The sequence below is a fragment of the Dermacentor albipictus genome, chromosome 9 (genome assembly GCF_038994185.2).
Source record: "Dermacentor albipictus isolate Rhodes 1998 colony chromosome 9, USDA_Dalb.pri_finalv2, whole genome shotgun sequence".
Taxonomy (NCBI): Eukaryota; Metazoa; Arthropoda; class Arachnida; order Ixodida; family Ixodidae; genus Dermacentor; species Dermacentor albipictus.
In genome coordinates this window covers 77,559,900-77,580,157 of record NC_091829.1, presented here as the reverse complement: position 1 = coordinate 77,580,157, position 20,258 = coordinate 77,559,900, and the positions used below count along the sequence as shown (strand labels likewise).

The 20,258-nt window shown below is 46.1% G+C and overlaps 1 protein-coding gene across 14 annotated transcripts in view; it reads right to left on the bottom strand.

The window, feature by feature from the left end:
- The window catches only part of LOC135921341 (uncharacterized), a 1,279,318-nt gene that overhangs the window by 80,815 nt on the left and 1,178,245 nt on the right, over positions 1-20,258 (bottom strand). For 10 of the 14 annotated variants that reach the window (XR_011508243.1, XR_011508238.1, XR_011508245.1 and 7 more), the window contains 2 exons: positions 12,997-13,129; positions 9,453-9,549 (listed from right to left, as the gene is read on the bottom strand). The exons of the other annotated variants lie outside the window; for them this stretch is intronic. The gene's annotated coding sequence lies outside the window, so the exon portion shown is untranslated. The remainder of the gene's footprint in view (positions 1-9,452; positions 9,550-12,996; positions 13,130-20,258) is intronic. 14 annotated transcript variants of the gene reach the window in all.

Genomic DNA, 20,258 nt, shown 5'->3' with positions numbered 1-20,258 from the left:
GCAACTAACACTCGGTCACCCGGTTCATAGTCAACTTGTCGGCGACGGAGGTATTAGTCTCGCGCGTCAATACACTGCGGTTTTGTGATGTTCACGCGAACCAGTTAGCGTGCTTCCTCGGCACGCTGCAAAAAACACTCGGTGTATTTATCAAGACTGTCAGAATTCTGACATGGTAACATGGCTTCTGACATCGTCTGAGTGGCACGACCGTAAACAAGAGAAAACGGCGTGAAGCGTGTGGTCTCCTGCCTAGTGGTATTGTACGCAAATATTGCACGTACGGTATTGCACGTACGGTAGTACCTCGTCCCACGTCTTATACTGCATGTCTATGTACATAGAAAGTATGTCGGTCATCGTTTTTGTTAAGCCTTTCGATCCAGCCATCTGCTTGCGGGTGATAGGCAGTCGTCTTTCGGTGCGTGGTGCAACTCAATTGAAAAACTTCTTCTAGCAGACTTGCCGTAAACGTCGCCCATTGATCTCTGATGACACATATTGGGGCGCCGGGATGTATTACGGTGTTCTGTACGAAAAACTGTGCAACTTTAGAAGCTGTACCTTTAGGAAGAGCTTTTGTTTCAGAATAGCGGGTTACATAGTCTGTGGCGATGATGATCCACTTGTTCCCGCAAGTAGACAACGGAAACGGGCCCAGGAGGTCCATGCCAACTTGATCGAAGGGCCCTCGAGGCGGCTCGATAGGATTCAGCAATCCCGCAGGTTTTGCACTGGGTGAATTTCGGTGCTGGCATTCAAGGCAGGCTTGGGCGTATCTTTTGACAAAATTCCCCAGCACAGGGTAGCGAGCCGCTACTTACACTGGCTAACCTCCCTGTATTTCGTCCCCTTTGTCTCCTCCTCCTCCTTGACAAAATTGGCGAGTTTCGGACAGTAGTTTGATACCCGTATTTTAGCAAGAGTTCGAGTGAAACCCAAGTGGCCGGACGCAGGCTCGTCGTGGCATACGAAAAGGATTTCGTCACGAAGCTCTCTTGGCACTACCAAAAGATAGGTTTTGTTGCTGGCAACGAAATTCGTCTTGTATAAGATTCCGTATCGCAAACAAAACGTCAATCCGTGAGCAATTGGTCGGGACAGACTTCCGTTGCGGCTTTTTAGGTGTTAAATGATAGGTCGCATTTCAAAGTCTGCTCGTGGCCATGTAGATACCTCTACCTTGCTTATGGCGCCGAGAGAAGTGCTGTCAACTTCGGTGTGTTGATCGTCAGGTTCAACAGGCGCGCGCGACAATGTTTCGGCATATTGGTGTGTGCGACCTGACTTGCACACGAGGGCCATGTCGTATTCCTGCGGGCGGAAGCTCCGCCGTGCCAGTCGTCCAGAAGGGTCTCTTAGGTTTGCCAGCCAGCATAAGCAGTGATGATCCGTCACGACCCGGAATGGACGGCCATAGAGATAAGGTCCGAACATTGCAAGTGGCCATATGACGGCAAGACAATATTTCTCTGTGGTAGTGTAATTGGACTCAGGTCGCGATAGGGTGCGACCAGCTTAAGATTTGACCCTTTCGCCATTCTCCTGTCGCTGGACGAGCACCATGCCCACAACGACGTTACTAGCATCGGTACGAATTTCCGTTTCGGCTTCCTTTGCACGTTGCACTCTGCGAGTACTTCGCCTTCGCATGTGCCCTCGTATGTTACCGGAATCAATACACTAGCACAAGGTGGTATCGTTATGCTGTCATCGGAATTTCTGTGGCGACAGGCGTCTCGTGTCGTCGATTTCTTTGTAGAGAATGAAATCCAGCATCGGCGGAGGTCAATGATGGCACCATACTCTCGAAGAAAGCACATTCCAAGTATCTATTCACAGGACCATTCTCGGAGAACAAGGGAACTGATTGGAAACGTAGAATTTTAATTTGCACACGACAAGTGCACACACCAAGTGGTTTGACGACATGTCCGCCAACTGACAGTACGTGCGTCCCTGTCCAAGGCGTCATAACTTTCTTTAAACTGCTTGCCAGTTTCCGGTGATAATCGAGTAGTCCGTGCCAGTGTGTATTAAAGCAATAACATTTCGGCCGTCGATCAGCACAGGTATGTTCATTGAAAAGTTGTCTCCAGTCTGTGAAACCGGTGTCGTTAAGTCTCCATTGAACGGAGCTCTTGCGCACGTCGAGTGTCAGCGGCCTCGCCTCGAAAGGTCGCTGACGTTAGTTTTCCAGGCGAGGGCTCGGAGATCATTTTTGCGATGTCCGACTTGTACCTCGTGAATAGGATGGTCGTGGTGAAGGCGATCGCGACCGCCATCTTGATGACGGCGACACGCGCTGTCGGGCGATAAAATCTTCAATCTCAGATGGCCGTTGTCCAAAACGAGGTCGGGTAAATTACCAGGAAACCCCTAGAGTCCAAGGCGGCGGTACTGGCACTCTCGGTAGAAATGGCCCACCTCAGCCAAGTGGTAACAGAGCGGTTGTCGGTCGGGCATGCGCCAAATGCCCGATTTATGTACGATTGATCGAGCCTCTCCAAAATGAACCGCCTGCGCTGACTAAAGCATGGCATACGGGGTGACGGCAGGTAGCGGCAGTGGTGCCCACATGCGCCGGCGTAAGTCGCACGCTGGTAATCGCTCACTGCAGGAGGTGTCACCGATGTTGTGCGGGGTGTAAGTTCTGAACGCCTGAAGTGGTGGAACGGTCTGAAGTGATGCTTCGTAGCGCGGTACACTGAGTGCATGCTGCGCTTCATCACGCACGACGCTAGCTATTAAGTTGGCTAAAGGCTGCTGCACCTGATGTAGCTGTCACAGCTCGTCGAGGACTATTGATCGAATAATCTCGCGAAGCGACTCGACGTCAGGCGTGAGAGCTCCTAGACTACTGGTAGCAGAAGAGAGGTTAACTTGCCGATCGTACGGGTGCGAGTGCTGGTGCAGGGCCTTCTCCATGGTGGCCGCTTCAGTCAGAAACTCTGCAACCGTGTTTTGTGGGCTACGAACGAGTCCACCAAAAAGCTCTTCTTTCACGTTTCGCATCACGTAATGCAGCTTGTTGTCTTCCGACATGGTAGGATCAGCTCGCCTGAAGAGACGCACCACGTCTTCCACGTACATAGCCACACTCTCATTAGGTTTCTGAATGCGACACTGGAGGGTGCATTCTGCTCGTTCCTGACGATTGGAGCTGGCGTAGGTGTCCAAGAGGCTGCGACAGAACTCACGCCATGATGTCAGAACACCTTCGTGGTTCTAGAACCACGTGCGAGCAGCATCCAAATGGCTGAAGTAGACGTTCCGGAGCTTCGATTCACCGTTCCATCCATTGAAATCCGCTATGCGCTCGAAGTCCGCCAGACAGTCTTCTACGTCTTCAAGAAGGAAGCCATGGAAGAGACTTGGCACGAGTGGTTTTTGTAGCGTGTAAGGAGGAGGTACCACAGCAGATGTCGCAGGGCTAGTTGTGGTAGTATGAGATGGAGCATCCATGCCTGCCGACGTTGTTGTTGTCGCAGGTAAACGCTCAAACTCAGGGGCCAATCGCTGGATTCTCCGGATGGCCCGGTGTACTGGCGTGAGCTCCGGTGTCGGTCTAGCGTTCCTGCTGCTTGGAGGGGTCTGTTGCATGGGTTGAGAATACCCCACACCTCCACCAGAGAAATGTCACGTTTAATTGTCAGGCAACTTCTCAAAGAGGCCGTTAAAGTCCGCGTCATCGACGGGGCAGCGTAGCAGCGACAAAAGACCAAGGCGCGAGCCCGTGAGCCAGCCCGTCTCCGTCTTCTTCTCGGATCAAGTGGCCCAAGGGCGTGGCAATATATTCGTTTGTCTTGACGAGCGTAGAGGTCTGGATTCGCTTAGGCCTACTTAACATTCTTCTGAGCAGAGTGCTGCGTTGGACTGTTCTTCAGTTCCAGATATTCTTGCCTGCTTCTCGTCCTCTGCTTGCGACTTTTGTGCTTTAGTTGAAACTTAGAGCGTTGGTGTAGTGCTCTAAAACCTGTATTAATTTGAGCAAATTGATGAGATTCTCTTTTGCTGTTTGGCCGTATTCCTTCTTTTACTTTTTATTTTTGTGTTGAGGGGGTGGGGTGGAGGGGGGTTGAACTGTGTATATGTCAGCCGAATTGTGTGAGCTTCTAATCACGATAGATATTGTTTACTACAAAAATGCCATTTTCATCGCGGTACCCTTCTTAGCGCCTATACTGTTGAAGAAGAAGCACTGTTTAAAATAAACAGACTGTTTGTTCGCACGGTGAATAAGTGTGGGAAACGCGGAAGTGCTGTACTGCTCCAGCTTTAAAAATATTCGTAGGAGAAAACGCAGACATAAGCATCAGATATTGCACTAATCCAAGCAGCATATCTTATCTTATCTTATTGAAACTGCCTTTTCTATCAACTGAACTGAAACATAACTTGCCTCGAGGGCTTAGACGTTAACTGCATTGTTCCAGCTAGTGCAAGTTTGATATTTTGAAGGCCTTTTCTGCAATTTGGTAATTTTGGGACAGCTTCCTTTAATAACGTTTTCTTGTTCAATTTTTTTTTCGTTTTATAAATACTGCTTGCACCATTTCATATAACGATATATTTTTGACAAGCACGCCAGCGGCAGTATCACTGGTGTCATCTCTTTAGTGTGTGGGATTCACTTCTATAGGTTGCTGCTTACTACAAATGAAATAAACTGGCTTGGTCAGCTTTCAATCCGGCTTGATACACACATTCAGTCACTGGAGCCGACGAGGTTTCCTATTGTCAAAGCGTCGAATGCATTTGAAGTGCGCGGCTAAAAATGCTGTCATTCGAAGCAGCTAGAACTTTAGCCTTGTTGTTTCGCTGTTGCTTTGCATACACATGCCGCAAAAGGGCTCGGGAAAAAGACTAGGGTAGTCGAGATCGGAGAGACACATCAGGATGTATAAAAAAAAAATGGCTGTGGCTTAGCTAAGGTTAAGCCCAGGATGCGAAGCATACTAGCCTTTATTTTAACGCGACAGCGTTAAGGAGCTCGTGTCGCAGAAAAGCCGGTGTCGTCGGCGTCGGCTCAGGCATGCGGCGCTTGCTCAGGCGCACATTTCGTTGTCGCGCCGAACACTGCGTTGCTCGACGCTCACCGCGTCCGATGCGGGGGGCGACGCCGCGAGCGACGGCGCGAGTTGGAGCCCCGTTTCTCCTCTGTCGTGACGTCATGGTGTCACGTGGTATTGAAGGCGACACCGCCGCGCCTGAGGAGCTGGGTTGCGCTCTAGTACTATGCTTCGCATAAAAGAAGCGAAAACAAAGAATAGAGAGCGTGCCGCAGTTTGAGAAAGGTGAGCTATAGTTGAGTGGAGCGAATGTTTTCGCGACGTAGCGTTCGTATTTCTACATCTCAAAGTCTCGAAAAATGCGGGGGTTACGACTTACTCCAGGACAGTATATGTTTATTAGGTGCATCTTTGGAAACGCCATAACGGTTATACATTGAATGTGAGCATGGGTTTCCATTGTTTTTTTTTGTTTTTTGTACACCTGTATATAGGCGTCATCTTTGAGCGGCGCTCATAAGCCGAATTTTGAAACCTTGAGACAACAGCTTTACTTTGCAGAGAATCTCCTCTTACAGGATGACTAAAAAGAGAAATATCTTGCATTTTTTTAAATGAATTACTCATTTTACTATACCAAACATCATGTAGATAACATAATCTGTATGAATCGCTGCACGCGATGATTTTATAAGCCAGCAAGCAAAAAAATGGCACATTGCGATAGGAGATGCAGTGCAGATTTCAGAGGAGAACACGTCCCAAAGACACAATGGTGGACCTTGCAGAGAAAGCGGAGCTTCTATGAAGCCTTAAATCATGACGAATCAGAAGACATGAGAATCTCAACTTCGCAGAAACCCTCCGCAATGCCACAATAGAGCGAGAGACGCGCATAGAACTTCAGTTGCCTAGGTGTCCCGCAGCTACCCGCCATGATGGCTCCGCGGCTGTGATGTTGTGCTACTAAACACGAGGTCCCAGCATCGAATCCCGGCCGCGGCGGCCGGGATTGGATGGGGGCGAAGTGAGAGAACACCCGTGTCCTTTGATTTAGGTGCACGTTGAAGAACCCTGGACGGTCCGAATTTCGGGAGTCCTCCACAACGGTGTGCCTCATAATCAGATGGTGGTTATGGCATGTAAAACCCCACGATTTAGCTTTTTAAATATTTTTGCTGTCCTTTTTATGCGTTTACTAATTATTATATATACCATATGTACCTAGCTAAATGTATATTTTCCATCATCACTCATTACAGATCATTCTCGCCCTTTTGTGTTGACGCTTAGTACTTCAATTTACACACACACACACACACACACACACACACACTCACACACACACACACGCACGCACACACGCACGCACGCACACGCACGCACACGCACGCACACACACACACACACGCACGCACGCACGCACACACACGCACAAACAATTTGCAGTAATGGTTATTGTTTTCGAATGTAACCCACTCCCCTCTTTAATGCATTGGTGCTTTAGGGCATATGAAATAAATAAATATGGTAAAGAGCCAACAAACAATAACACCATAATGGCATTTACTTGTGCTTGCTAATTGAATAAAAGAAATCATAAATTAATGGCAATGAAGGTGGATGAAAAAACAACTTGCCGCAGGTGGGGAAAGATCCACGTCTTCACATTACGCGTGCGATGCTCTTACCAATTGAGCTACCGCGGCGCCGTTTTCCCATCCACTTTCATGGGTATTTATGTGCTACTACTAAACTAGTAATTTCCCCTATGGTGTCCTAAGTGTCCTTTGTGGCTATATTATATATATATATATATATATATATATATATATATATATATATATATATATATATATATACGTGAGCGTGTGTGTGTGTGTAGCTTTGTATGCAAAGCAGTTTGCCAACAGTCAAGATATTTTTGAACCCATCCCACTTGTACACCGATTGCAATGAAATGTACTTCACGGAACTCAGAGGCGAGTGGTAGTAACAGTACGGGTCCGATATAAGCAAGTGGATGTTTATAACCGTCTTCGTGGTTATAGCCTCTTGGTCAAAGAAAAGGGGAAAGGAACGTCCCTTTTCCTCCGACCACGCCTCGCATATTCTGTGCTAATAGGCGCCCTCTCCCCCCTGCTTTACAGTAACTGTGCCATTCCACCACATATTTCTCCCGTGCATCTCCCTTTTTTTGGGTGCGACCAGATGTACGCGTGCTTCTGTGCATATGTTCCCAACTTTTTTAGTTTTGATAAAGGAATTTGGGAACACACCCCCTAGGGTAGCCTATGTATAGTACACTCTGTTTCAGTACTTTGGTGCAGCATTATCAAGGCTACAGGATTCGCCTACCAATAAGGAGGGCAAACACATATTAAAGGTGTTCGTCCGCGCGCTGTCGTCTGCATGCGGCCAGTGTTGCAGCGTTGACGGTAGCACAATCTACGAGAACTGCAACTGCCCAGCGACAGCAGCTGCTGTTACAGCGGGAGCAGAATATTCGTTCTATCTTGGCTTTGACACCATAAAGGAGTGCGTCTTCAATATATTTCAAAATACGGAAAAAAATAGGGTGAAAGAGACAGCGGATGCAGAGCTTTCAGAAGAACCACTCGGCCAGCGTGTCGGACTGGGTGGTGGGGCCATCTCTCGCACCCTCTCGTAACATCCACTTGTACACAGTGCGCCCTGGGCCCTTAAGAGGACGTCACCTTGGTAAGGTTGCTGAACCAAGCCAAACGTCTCAGAAGAAGTTTTGCAAAGGTGAAAACAAAATTTATCCGCGTACCGCTGCTCCAGCTAGCGGTCCTCTGACGTGTTTCGCCGCAACATATCTTGAAAACAGCTTTTGCGCCACCTCCGGTTATCACTACATCAGAGCTCGGACGCGTCTGCCACCCGGTGCGTTCCTTAGCTTAGAACCCCTATACCAGAAATACCGCTTCCCGAGAGTACGCTACAGGCCATCTTCGCGCTGAATGCTCACTACCTCTTTCTCTGGTAATTATTAATTATTTTTACTTCTTTTGCATGTTGAAATACTGCTTTATAAATAAGCTTGCGGCTAGAAGTTCCTAATGGAATTCGGCAGACATCGCCATGTTGGCAGCTTCTGTTCGGCACGGAATAAGAACATGCCTATGCTTTGCTGCGTTGCTTCCTGATGTGGAGGAAACGTGAGATTGGCGCTGAAGGCGTACTGCACTTACCGTCACCGACACGTGAAGGGCCCGAAGATAAAGCCTCGGGGTCTATTTCAAAACCTAATACTCTTTCCACTGCGTTCGCGATCTATTAAAGTGATAATGTAATGCCCTTGTTACGGGACTTAGCATTGCGTTGCAGGGCCGTTATACACGTTTTAAAAAGCGGGCGCAGCTATTTTAAAACATGTGTCGTCCCTCGGCGTAACTGAGTGAACGAGCACAGCGTAAGATGAAAGACCAAACGGTGAGCGCAGCAGTAGAGAAAAGCGCGTGATAGCGAATAGAGCGCGAGGAGCAAAGTGGAGGCGGAGGGCGCAGCGGTACAATGAGGCGGAAAGCTGAGGAGGAAGGTCTGAAGAAAGCGTGAGAAGAAAAGCGTAGTGCTTCGCAAGACGGGGTCTTTGATGACGATTGCTACCCGATCGCGCCGGAGTAGCACGCTGTCGTCTGTTCGCCGATGGCATGCGGCGAGCGCGTCGACCGATAGCATGTATGGTAACAAAGCGCTGCGTGAGCGGAGGTCTGTCTTCGGCGGTGGCTGTGAATCACGCCCACGCGCTACCTCTCGCGATCTGCCAATTAGCGAGGCAGTCGGCCCACACTTTGCTTCGTTTTCAATGTGCCACACGAGAGAGATTGTCCATGCCAGCCAACATATCGCGAAACCAAAACACGTATAGAGCATTAAAGTACTTAAATAAGTTCACACTTTCGCACATTCGTCCAAGCAAGTTTGGACGCATCTCTGTGAGATAACAGAAAATATGAATTTTAGTTAACTGTCCAGTTCGCACATAACGTACGCAGGTTGTACAAAAAGGCAACGCGTTTAGCTAGAATTACTACCACGATGAAGTTGTTCAGCAGTTTTGCCGGATAATGTACAATCAGAAAGTAGGGCTGATGACATTATGAGTTAGATCATGTCACCTAGTGAAGGCTATGTCTTTTTTTTTCGGTAACGTGGCTTCACTAAAGTAACTTTCTTGAAACCACGAAATCGCCATAACATATTGTAGCTCATATATACTAATGAACGTACAATGAAATTGTTTTACAACGGACTTCAGCAATAACAATGGGCGGAGGAAAAACACAGGAAAAAATACAATGATCATTAAACTCTGACCCATGCATGTCGTCTCATTAGGACTACGATTATATATTATTTTTCATTACCCGTCCAGTTTTATCAAGATTACTTTACTTCACCTCCTCGGACACTTACTCCACTGCCGATAAAATTAGAAAACCTGCTCTTCCCCCTCCTTCTTTTTCTTCTCTCCACTTCCTCCTAGGGCCTTTCTTCTCATTTGTCCCATTCCCTGCAGAGTAGGACGAAGGTGAAATTAGGTTGGCTAAACACACAGCTCTTTCCATAAAGAGCTTTCTCTCTCTCTCTCTCTCTCTCTCTCTCCACCGAACGGCACTCCAAGGCGTGGGATCAGTTGAGCAGGTTACCGCTTTTCGCGTCTGATTGAATGGCTACACGCCTGTTTCTTTCTCACAAAGACATAAAATGATGGCCACTAAAATACATTTCTAATATAACGAGCGTACGTACCAGTTACAACTAGAGAGTGATAATATCGCATACAAACACGAACCCTCAGTACAGCTTTTGTAAGTGGCTCACCAGACGATTGCGTCGGCCTGCTCGTCCTTCATGTTTGGTGCTTCAAATTATTCATGTTCCAATATCAGGGCACGTCACTGAGGTAATACATGTTTGATACATGTAATACAGGTAATACAGGTAATACATGTTTGAGAAACAAAAAGGTCAACGACAAGCGAGAAAGGCTCACAAAAGCTCACAAGTCACAGCATGTGAATCACAAGATCACTAGTCCTGAAGAAAACACTCAAACTTCCCGCCACTTACTGCCGAGACATCATATGGGAAAACAGAAACATAGACACACATAATAATGAGTCGCAAACAGCCACTTTAGGAAAAGGATGGGATCCTGTAGTCATGCAAGAACACACGTATATTCAGATCAAGGCTTACAGCGCGCTATGAAATTAGGTGACCAGAAGTTTGAAGAAAAATCAATTCTGGGTTATAACGTGCCAGAACAAGGATATGGTTATGAAGCACGCTCGGCTAAGGGGCACTGAATTAGGTTTCACTACCTGTGGTTCTTTAACGCGCCCATAAATATAAGTACATGAACGTTTTGGTATTTGGGTGGCCTCCGAAGTTGGGGGGGGGGGGGGAGGGGGGGCGCCGCAACTGCCGAAACTCGCTAGCTCTAGCGCAGCAACGCAATGTCATTGCCGCTATCCTGCCGCGATGGGCGATCCCGAATTACGCAACACAATAAAAAGAAATTCGGCAATACCCATCTCTATGTGAATTTTGCCATTACTGCGATTACCTCGGAAGCAATGTAGCTACGCATCGCATTGCGACCGCCAAGACGCGTCAGGTATGAGGAGCGTATGCAGCCGGGCTCCTCTCTCGCCCACCATTCTGACCACGCTGCGCCATCTGACAACATGGCCCCAAAGTCTATGAGTGGCGCATATTGTCTGAATATTATGTGGGCTAAGGTTTTCATTCCGCCCAGCCCTGGATACATTTTAAGATTACTTTTTCTTTTCTCTTTGAAGAGCGACCCATATTCAGTGGCCTAAGCTGGCGTCCAAGAGGTTCATTGAAGAGTGGCACATACCCAGTCATTCATACCCGGTGACGAAAGTTGGCTTGAAACAAGTTCTATGGAGAGCAGCACACACCCAGTGTCACATACTCAGTGACCAATGTTGGTTTGCAACATGGTTCTCTAAGCGCATCAGCCCGATGCTCTACTCAACCGGCAATGGACTACCCAGTGGCCTAAGTTGACAGAGAACCAGTTAGCGACATATAAACAGTCATGTTCCTGGAAGTGCGCTAAGTGCCCTAACAACGCTAATTTAATTGAAAAGTAAGTGAAACACCGCATCATCATGCGCAATGCAGGTTGAAATGTAATGGCCGAGTGCCATTCTTCGCAATGTACTTGTGTAAGCGTAAAAGGGAGCATATAATACCTACTTGAAATAGATTAGGCAGGACGGTAAATTGCGACGCAGGGGGGCTCTAGCGATAGGAACGACATCACATATGCAGCGAGATAAGACAGCACAGTACTTTGAACAAAGAATGGCTGTCAGCATAAAGACACGTGAAGTATGTCGAAAAAACAACGACACTTCCTCACTTCAGGGTGCGCGAAATCTCCACAGGAATTGGCCACGCCTGAGGTGCTCGTGGTGTGGGTACCGTCTGACGCTCTTGAAACAATGCGTGGTGCTCCAAGATAAGGGGTGAAAGCTCTCCAACACACGAGGAGAACGTAGCCAAGACCCTGCCAATAAGGTGACGTTGTTCCGGTCATCGTTGCTTTGAAGATAAATGGGGCTATCGTTTCAGCTTACCCCGCATTGCTATCCTGTCGCTAAAGGCTTGCGGCGCCGTCAGTCTGCGTCTTTAATACCTGACAAGCAGCTGTCAACGCTGTTGGTTCCGGTAAGAATCCGAAACTCTGTCCGATAAGGTAACGCTGATGTATGGGCCGGCAACGTCCTGCATTTCCGTGTCATTCTGTGTTGTGCACTTGTTGAGCGTACGTTGTGTATGTTGTAAGAAGCGAAACAAAAAAAAAGATGTTTAGGGCGTGCTGTTTTCCGGCGATCAGATACTTGATGCTTGCTTGACACGCAGATGGCGTAGATGTTCAAACCGTTTAGAATACCTGCGCAAAAAAACTAATGAGGGGTCATGAGCTTATTTTATCTATTTCTTTGTTGCTCAATTTTATTGGCTTAACGATATGTGATTGCCACGATGCTTAGTGCAAAATATGACCTTAGATAGTCCCCTGACTAGGCCTGTAACACCACCTTGGCATTCAATGCACCAATTACAAATTAACATACAGGGCGTACTACCACTCTAAATCTGATTTGCAACACACGAATCTGTTTTATTTTTCTGTGTAGGCGGTGTGATATGCTCTCGTAGTGTGTACTTATCGCAGTGCGGCAGCGTCTACGAAAAAAAATAATTACATAACACCGCTTCCATTCAAGGTAGCACCCTAATTGTTATCATAGTTCGCAAATGTATTACCTGCAGCCGATGATGAGCTCACGTTTATCACTTGGTAAATATCAAATCCCTGAAAGTGTCTCCCCCTCTCCTATCTTCTATGAAAATGCGCCTCATAGTTTACTGGGAAATGAATGCCTTTAGTTGCACCAATGGGCGGACGACATCCACAAGAGACTACAAAACTAAACATGCTGCGAAGTGATGTGTCATAGTGAGTTGTAAGGCATCCTACAATAGTGTAAGTAGCGATTATGAATGAGGCAACGAGCTGCTATGAAGGGAAAAGAATGCGCTGTATCAATGAGACTGCGGAAGCGCTCAAGTGCAAACTGTACAAGTGGCGGTGAGCAATATTAAGATACAGACTTTTCGCGGTCTTTGTAACGCAGCTGGAAAGCTCGAAACCCTAGGAACATAACACAATATTATTGTTCGCACTCCGCTGCCTGGGTGATCAGCTTGCAATACCAGCCTTCCTACTACATTTGGAAAGGCAGGCGTTTGAGATTTTCGTAAAATTTCTCAAGCATTAGTGAAAGGGCAGTATGGTTTCAAAGTCGCTTCCTCCATCTATTCGATGTCTACAGAAAGCCAGATGTTATGAAGCACGTAGACAAGGCTGCGCGCTCACGGCTTCTTAAATTTAAATATAGTTAAAAAATCTTGCCTTGAATAATGCATCCATGCGGGCGAGCGCTGTAAATGCGTCAGACCTTTTCCTCCATTTTCCAAAACGACGGGAAGGCGAAGTCATCCGAACAGCCTGCCAACAAATGACTGCGCCTCGTTCCAGTCATTTCCTGTGAGGAAGTAAGTAGTCAACCTTCTATACTTAGAATTGTTTAGCATTCGCTAAAACAAGCGCACCGTTGTGTAACTTGGCATGGAAGACGGTGATTTTACTCGGCACTTTCAGTGATAGCCCCCAGGTCATTAGCGCTTCCAGCTAGTCGTGCAGCGTCCATTATTGTAAAAATAATGATGGGCATTTTTCGTATTCGCCTCCTCAGGAAACCAGTAATGCGCTATATTAAGTCGAAATGACTTCCTTAATGAAGTTTTACGTACTTTACAGCTTAGAGAACCCTTATTTAAGACTTTCACAAGGTGGAGCGAAATGCACAATTAGTCTCAAAACAACAAAAAAGAAGGAGAAAACAGAGTACTTGCAGACAGCATCCCTTTCTTCATAAGTTATTCGCCATTTGTAATGCAGCTTAAGTGGTCGTCATAAAAGAAGGCGCGTTTGTCAATTGTCAACGGATGCAACAGGGTAATGTCTCGGCGACAACAGCGCAAAAACATGCCACTGACAATGAAGGCGAGACAGCGCCTGCATAACTTTCACCATATATTGATATGAAGTAGGGCAGAAGATATACTGGGTGTTTCAGCGAACACTTTCGATTCTTAAAATTTCTAATAATTAAAATTACTAAAACACTGCCTTTGGCAGATAACACAATTCTAGTCCTTGAACTAGTTTACTCAAAGAGGTAGAGACTACTTGCATGATAAATTGTAATGCTTAACTACCTAATATGCAAAAAGTGCAATTAATATATTTTTAACTAATTACCTTAAGCCACATATTGCAAGTTACAAGTTGTAGCCGGTGAAAGTGCAAGGCAGATCCACTTTTAGAAAGGAATTGTGTAGATGGCAGCATTTTAGAGATATGCGCCCACAAACTTGCAATAAAAATGCATTCTCGTTCCACTTACTTTGGTACCAAACATCGTTTTATGCATTGATGTACAAAAGTGCAATATCAATGTATTTCTTCGCAAAGTTCGGGAATTGATATCACGAAAGTGGTGTAATCTTGGGAATGTGTTCCACGCGGATCCTCCTTTCGAACCCCACGGCTAGAACTCCACTGTTCCACAAGCAATTTTTAGGAACTTCAGAAAGTGTTCACTGAAACAACCAGTAAACACATGAACTCAGAGGAAGTGTGCAACATCCACCGCCATGATAACAAAAATAATCTAAACTCGGGCTTTAAGGGGGCAAGTTCTTTTCCCAATATACGAACTGATTGTAAGATGACGCTTCACGTGCTCAGGCTGTCAACTACTCTACCCTTCATTATCTTGCTTTATAATTTATTGCGATCTTTATGGGACATTCCACATCACATTACATTCTTCCTGTCCCTGCTTACAACAGCAATCAAGTTCCGTTGGACAACGTGTTCTGATGCAATCATCTCTGTGTTCACATACCATCCAACCTATCTCTAGGCACTCATATTCATTGTATAAATAACCGGGCTAAGCACCTGTTAGGATATACTCCCCGCAACTTTTTCCAATCAGGTGAATTCGTACAACTACTTCTATATAAATACGAGCTTTTTTGCTTCCAATACCAGCTTCCATGGTTTGATATTCATGTCCCGCTAACTTAGTTCACTACGTTGAGATGGTTAAAAATAACTCGGTTTTATTCTATCTAAATACAACCGCACAGCTAGCAGAACGCTAAAAAAATCTTGCTTTAATTGTGCATGTCCAGCATACCGCAGAGAATGATATTAGCCTTTTTTGATAAGGTATTGTATTCCTCACTTACGCAACCTGCTAACCTAATTTCTAAGTACGGCCCAGGACCTGACGCTCTGACTTTATTATTTCACAGAAGTGTGCGGGGCAAGTCTAATAAGCTAATACGTACTGAGCTCAATTTGTTCTGAATCATGACTACCGGAAACAGAGTGCCAAGAAATGCCATCAACCCGAAGGCACATTGTTTTAAATTGCTGAATTGCTAAATAGACACACTGAACTCTGGGCTATTCCACGCCTACGCACTAATTACGGCCTTCAAATACTTTCCTACTGTTTTCTCTCAAAACTTAACAAATATGAAGTGATGAAAACAAAGATGTATCTGAAAACACATTACTGCAAGTACTTTTGCAAATGCTAACTTTATTATGTTAAACGAGATGAAAGGGGGTTAACCGATGGGATCTTGTTTTTATTAGTCATATCATACGAAGCCAACAAACACTGAAACCAAGGAAAGCATAGGGGAAATTACTTGTGCCTATTAAATGAAAATAAAAAAAACGATGAATTAATGGAAATTAAAGTGGATGAAGAAACAACTTCCCGCAGGTGGGGAACGATCTCGCAGACTTCGCATTTCGCGTGTGATGCTCTACCGATTGAGCTACCGCGGGGCCGCTTCCCCGTCCATTTTCTTTAGTATTTATGTTCCCTTGTAGAACTCTGGCAGTGTTAGCCAGCGCCACAACTCACAGGACATGACGACGGACCTGGAACATCATTTCTGCCGCAGGCGTCACGAGAACGTAATCTTTGTCGGTGAAGGCAACCGGTCAATAAACCCACACATGCTACCTGAAGGCATCAATGTTGCCGGATTCAAGACCCTCATTCTGTAATAAATGAGAAGAAAGGGGGTTAACCGAGGGGCCCGATTTTTAATATTCTTATCATAAGAAGCCAACAGGCACTGACACCAAGGGCAACAAAAGGAAAATTGCTTGTGCTTAATAAATGAAAATAAAGAATCGATATTCTAGTAGAAATGAAAGTAGATGAAAAAACAAGTCGCTGCAGGTGGGGAACGATCCCACAACCTTCGCAGGATGCGGAGGTTGCGGTATCGGTCCCAACCTGAGCTGGTGGCGCTGGCTAACACTCACCCGCAAGGATCCCACACTCCCAGGGACCCACACTCCCAGGGTTCTACAAGGAAACATAATTACCCAAGAAAGTGGACGGGGAAAAGCGCCGCGGTAGCTCAATTGGTAGAGCATCGCATGCGAAATGTAGCTTTTTATTTCATGCGTAATGTAAAAAAAATGAGATAAAAATTTCCGAACCTCATCTACCCATCCAACTGCTGTGTGATATGTCACGCATATGAAGTCAGATTCCGTTGCCTTTAGAAATTTATGAAACTGGCACTGACAGAGCCCGTGCGAGCTCATAACAGCAGCTCAAACAAGAGGTTTCAGAACAAAAGACATGTCCCCGTATTTCCCACCTAGGGTCGGCACATAAATTAAGCAGAGCAAGAACATTGCATTGGGGAAGCAGGCAGCTCCAGCAACTTTGCTTATTTGCCCTACGAGTCCCCATATTTAACTCCAAGCAAGCTTTTACCTCCAAGTATTAGTGACAGATTTTAGTCTGCACCACTGCAAGCTATACGGGGACACATTTTTTTTTAAATATTGAAAGATGGCCAGTCTTGTTACTGTGCCATTCTTGCCGTGGACTGAGGAAAGGAGCATTATACATCTATTTACATGCTGTAGTTTCGCTGGCTGAAAGCTAGCGAACGCTCTCTGCGCCAAGCGCGACTGGCCGAAGTCAACAAACCTGAAACGCATTTTCTGGGAAAATGGCTGGGACTGGCCTATCGGAATCTCACGTGCTCCTCACGTCATGGTAGCATGATATTGCCGATTGGTTGGCGCGGCCTCAGAAGGGATGGTGCCCTGTCACCATATTGTGACTGCAGTGAAGCCAGCTCTCAGAAAGAAGCTTAAGCGCAATGTTTCACGGAGAAGCGCTGCTCGCAGGAGAAGGCGCAGCCGAAGCTTTGCGGGGTAGAACTGCCCATCTCCGGGCGGCCTTCGTCTGATGGAGTGCCGCCAGCTGTAGGACCAGTGGGAGGCCTACGCGGGCCGAATCCCGCCCATGGTTTGTAGTTTTGGAGAAGCATTAATTAGAGCAACGGCATGTCTAGAGAGAGTGAATTTCAATAACAGAAAGCTGGATAGGTCGACCGGAATGAAATGTCTTGGCCCGTTAGTCCATTGTGGGAAAGGGATTTGGAGCAAACACACAGATAAAGGATGGTGGTAGTACATTGACCTTCATTTTGATGATAGATGCACTACATACTGTTTCTGTTCAACGCGTACATGCACACTTCATGGCGTATGCCTCATCGTGGGCAGAGTTCGAGGGTTCTGCAATGCAGCCAGGAGACTGTCTATACTTTGTATAATTTTTGCTCCTGGTGTATTTGTACTGGTGTATAAAAATGTACTGGTGCTATACTGGTACTGGTGTATTTATACCAGGTAGTATCGGCTGCACTGCCTCGATCGTATGCCGCAGCATGACTTTCATGAGGGCGTCCGATGGGAATGCCTCGGTGCACTATCATTGCTCCCGCGGACGTTCCGAGGTCTGTGTCGATGTCACACCACACTTGCGTTGCTTTAAGCAATGGTTCTGAAAGATCAATAGATACCGATTCAACCATCTTTTGTTGGACCTGTGCAAATCTAGTGAGGCAGTCCTCGTTCGGACCCACAGGTTGCCCACGCCGATGATGCGGCCGCCTCCTATGGTGGTGCACGGACGCTGCCACTTCTTTGTGTGACACGGTTGTCCTGCTCATTCGGTTCGGTATTTTTACTTCCTTCTTGCGGTTTGGGGGAATCATCGGAATGCGTTTAGTGTGGTTCCCCATAAGTCGAGCACTTAATTTATTTCACTGTGTATAAAGATATGTTCTGGCTGCATCCACAGCGGGAACGTGCCATCGCACATCTGCAACTGGCAACACATACATGCCCTAATTTTAAGCCCTTCTAACATTCCAGTAGTCGGGGCACATAAGGACGCACCGTATGGTTCCAGCAGCTCACTTTGGCAAGGTTCGGTAGCGTGTCTTCTCTAAAAAGAAGCTTGACGCTTGCCAAGCGGCCCAGGCGATGAAAATTAACGACTTTCACAATTAAACATAGAAACTTTTCAAATTTTGTCACTGTAGCCAATGACGACGTCACAGATGACACCTGCCCTTATGTGGCCAGCGTTCACGGTGAAGCGGACTTCTACATGTTTTACTATGCGCGCGGATTGCAGTTTTTTACGGCCCTTTGCATAGGTAGTTACACTGGAAAAGCTTTTCGCAGGTTAGACCATAATTTGTTAATTATGGTAGATGTTACGTGGCTGTAAAGGGGCTTAAAAGTAGTCGCTCTAAAGTGCATAAACCCTACACGAGATAAAATTATGTCTATGGTTAATGGGCTCTACAATGGACACGAAAGATACATTGTGAGATAATGATTATATTGTGAAATATCTCATAAATAAAATTTTTCAATAAGCACCACTGCCTTAACAGAGCCCTTGAAATGCAAGGGCCTGGAGACTTGTGCTATGCAAGACTACCATCACAGAGGCATCCTCTAGGAAGAGGATGTGCTATGGATTTATGGGGCTAAAACTTGCAAGTCGACATCGCTCAAGAAACCCAGAACTGCTTCGGTGTCAAACAACGGTTCTGCACCAAGAAATAGTGCAGGATGGAGAGGGGTGTGCTGGCGATATACAAGAGGAAAATGTTGCTTTCTCTCAGCTTCAGCTTCCCGACACTCGAGGAGGACGTGGAGAACGGCAAGCCTCTCATCACAACTACCACAGGTTGGAGGCTCATTTCCAGTCGATATGGCCTATCTTGAGTCGACAGAATAGGACATCAGTTCATTGTGTTTTTGATTTCGGGGGACAGAAACCCAACTTTAGCGTAAACAAGTGAAGCTTACTCTTAATTTCCATGTCCCACAAGCATTTCCAATGGCTTCGTAGTTTCTTTTGTAAGAAAGGCTTGAGATCTGTGACAGGGACAGTAGTCGAAGGAATAATAGCTTGCGAGGTCAGTGATGTAGCCATTTGGTCGGCTACTACAGTACCCTCGATGCCTCTATGAACAGGTACCCAGCATGTAATGACATGCTGGGCAGATATATACGCTCTACATAGAATGGAATAGAGCTCAGTAAGTACCGGGTTTTTGTGTTTATAGAGTGACTTCAAGGCTTTTACGACGCCTAAGTAGTCTGTAAATATAATTGTTTTTGAAAATTGGTTTTTCTTATATGTTTCACAGCCGACAATAGTACCTGGGTCTCAGCCGTAAATATACTTGTTTCAGGGTGCAGTACACCGTATTCTGAGAAAGATGGACCAATGGCTGTGTAAGACACCCCGGCAAGCGACCTAGAAGCGTCTCTGTAAACGAGTGCTTGTACTCGAGTTCTAAGAAATGCATGTTAATGTGTTTTTCTGGCGAATGTTTAGTGATCTCTGCAAAGGATGTGTCACACTCTATCAGCTATCACTGTCATGGTGGTACCACTTTCGCTGGAGCCATAGGATAATGTTCAAGCACAGGAACACCGATTTCCTCACTAAGATTCCTTGCACGCAAAGAGAATGGCCTTCTCGCTGCAGGTGGGTTATTGAAGAGCATGGCAGTGGTCATATCGTTTATGCATAAATAAAAGGGATGTTCGTGGTTTGAAGTTGCTTTAAGGAAATATGTCAATCTGCTGTATCTGTGAAGATGGAGTGATCATACATTTGATTCTGCATAAAGACTTTGTACAGGGCTCGTCCTGAAGACTCCGGTATCGAGGTGGATTCCTAAATGATGGACAAGATCCAACATCTTTAAAGCACTTGGTGTAGCGGACTGATATACTATAACGCCGTAGTCAAGACTTGAGCCAACAAGACACCTATACAAGCTTAAACGACATTTCCTGTCACTGCCCCATGTTGTGCTTGATAGAGGTTTGAATAAGTTCGTTGTTTTAAGGCACTTAGCCTTCAAGTAGTTAATAGGCGGGATGAATGTGAGTTTCGAGTCCAATATGATGCCTAGAAACTTGTGCTCGGCGCTTACAGGTTATCTGCTACCCGAGAGCTCAATAACAGAACATGCTATTGTTCCTCCCTTGTTCGTGAAAAGAACGCATGTACTTCCTGCGGGCTCAAACTGAAACCGTTTTCTTGGGCCCATTTCGCCACATTATTTAAGGCATGCTGGACATGGCATTCGAAGATAGCAAAGTTGTATGATTTAAGGCCAATCTGCACATCATTCACCCATACAGAGTATGACATTGTTTGTGGGATAGCC